This window comes from Agelaius tricolor, unplaced genomic scaffold, assembly GCF_023055355.1.
Source record: "Agelaius tricolor isolate 1412-34295 unplaced genomic scaffold, bAgeTri1.0.p SCAF_39, whole genome shotgun sequence".
NCBI lineage: Eukaryota > Metazoa > Chordata > Aves > Passeriformes > Icteridae > Agelaius > Agelaius tricolor.
The window spans coordinates 2,925,001-2,927,500 of record NW_027269299.1 but is presented as its reverse complement, the minus strand read 5'-3'; the positions used below and the strand labels follow the sequence as shown (position 1 = coordinate 2,927,500).

General features: G+C 55.6%; 1 pseudogene; it reads right to left on the bottom strand.

Annotated features, from left to right (window-relative positions):
• The window catches only part of LOC139603541 (28S ribosomal RNA), an 8,287-nt pseudogene that overhangs the window by 3,872 nt on the left and 1,915 nt on the right, over positions 1-2,500 (bottom strand).

The window sequence follows — 2,500 nt, the reverse complement described above, 5'->3', positions numbered from 1 at the left end:
TTATTTGGCTCACTGATTCCAGGCAACCAAAGCAGTCCTGCGCTGTCTGATTGAGCAGTGGTCGCACCTTTTGGCCTTCTAATAACTGTTCAAATGCTCTGGGGAAGTTGTTAATTGTCCCCTCTGATAAACGTTCTTTGATCCTTTTCTGATAACGAGCCTGCAGTCACCCTGCCCTCTGCTGGCCAAAGGTTTCCCAGGGACCATTATCCCTATCAAGGTGTGTCCAGATGTCTCTATTGTTCCCTTCCCAGCAGCTGGTCCTCCCGGCTGGTGGTTCCCCCCAAGTCCATTGTTCACAGTTCCTGCCTGGGATTGATGACTTGACCCAGGTTCTGATTTCAAGTTCCCAGCTGCTCCCCCACCCACTCCATTCTTCCTGAGCAGCATTCTCCTTTTATCACTAATCTGCTTAGCTGTTTTGGTTGTTAAGTGTTCCGATATGAGCTTATTAATGTTTTTGTGACTCTCGAACTGTACCTCCAGCTTGACAAGTAGCTCTTCCTCCTCCTTTGTCCAGCATCTTTTGTGGGCTCCTCAGTTTGATGTTTCTTTCGGTTGGGAAGCATCGATCCTCTCCTGGTTTCTAACCAGTGGATGTGCCAATCTTTTGTGTTGTCCTAGGCCAATTTTAGTCATAAAATCTCTACTGCATACCTCACATATCCACTCTCCCACTGGAGGTCCCGCATCCTTTGGACCCTTGCACTTTGCAAAATGACAAACAGTACTGTGATGGTTAAAATTCTCCCTCCCACACTAGGCACACCGAAAGCACACCCACTTCCTCCCGTGAGACCCCTTAAGGTGTTCAATTAGGGCCAACATCGAGTTGAGCCGGGTACCACAGCAAGGACATGGTGGAGTTTTGTCAGGAACAGTCACCTTCACGATGTCATCCGGTGCTTGTTCACTGCGGACCTCAGGCACCGGAGGCAATGCCTCTGGTGTACCCTCTTCCCCCTTCCCACTGCCTCCCTTCTCAAGTACATTCTGATCATCGTCCTTAGGGGGACTAGGATTTAAGTCGTCCCCCTCACTCAGTTGTGGTGTAGGCTGTTCAAACACCTCAGGAAACCCGTTCAACACCCCCCCATTAACAGAAACATGAACCACCCCCTGTATATGCTCCTGCAGATCTGACCTATACAGTTCTAAAGAAAAATTCACCAGCAAGCCAAATTAATTTTCTGTCAATTTGGTGGTTGTAGATGTTACAAAATCATCTCAGGAGGTCTGAGTGCCCACCGATACCCTAGTAAGGTGGAACGGCCGCCCCCAGTTTCCTCCTCCAAGAAACGGATTTGGATTTGGAATAGCCGAGTCATGACCAGATTCAACATCGGGAACGGAATGGGTGGTCAGCCCACCTCCGAACCCGTTGCCCCTGTCCAACCAGGGGGCCAGGTTTCAGGTAGTAAGAGAGTCATAGTTACTCCTGCTGTTTACCCGCGCTTCATTGAATTTCTTCACTTTGACATTCAGAGCATTGGGCAGAAATCACATCGCGATGCTTTGTTTTAATTAAACAGTCGGATTCTCCTGGTCCACACCAGTTCTAAGCCGGCTGCTAGGCACCGGCCGAGGTGGGGCGCCAGCCCAGGGACCCCCTCCAGGGACCCTCCCCCGCGCGAACTGCTCGGCTGACGCTGGCCACGGCCGTGCGCCGCGGGGACCCCGCCGGCAGGAACCGACGGGGCAGCGGCGTGCTACGACGATGGTGGCGGCCCCGCTGGGGCGCCAGCTGCGGCAAGGCGGAGGGGGGGTGGAGGGGAGGGCGGGCGATGCCAGCCGCAGCTGGGGCGATCCAAGGGAAGGGCCCGGCGTGTGTCCAGAGTCGACGCCGTGCGCGCCGGGCGGGCCACGCGGAGCGCACTCACCCACGTGCGGTACCTCGTCCTGCCACGGCACGCGCCCAGCCCCGCTTTGCGCCCCAGCCCGACCGACCCAGCCCTTAGAGCCAATCCTTATCCCAAAGTTACGGATCCGGCTTGCCAACTTCCCTTACCTACATTGTTCCAACATGCCAGAGCCTGTTCACCTTGGAGACCTGCTGTGGATATGGGTACGGCCCGGCGCGAGTCTTACACCCTCTCCCCCAGATTTTCACGGGCCAGCGAGAGCTCACCGGACGCTGCCAGAACCACAACGCTTTCCAAGGCGTGGGCCCCTCTCTCGGGGCAAACCCTTTCCAGGGCGCCCAGCCCTTCACAAAGAAAAGAGAACTCTCCCCAGGGCTCCCGCCGGCTTCTCCAGGATCGGATGCGTCACTGCACCGGGCGCCTCGCGGCGCCCGTCTCTGCCACTCCGGATTCGGGGATCTGAACCCGACTCCCTTTGCTGAGGGCGATTGAGGCCATCGCCCACCCTTTTGGAACGGCACTCGCCTATCGCTTAGGACCGACTGACCCATGTTCAACTGCTGTTCACATGGAACCCTGCTCCACTTCGGCCTTCAAAGCTCTCGTTTGAATATTTGCTACAACCACCAAGATCTGCA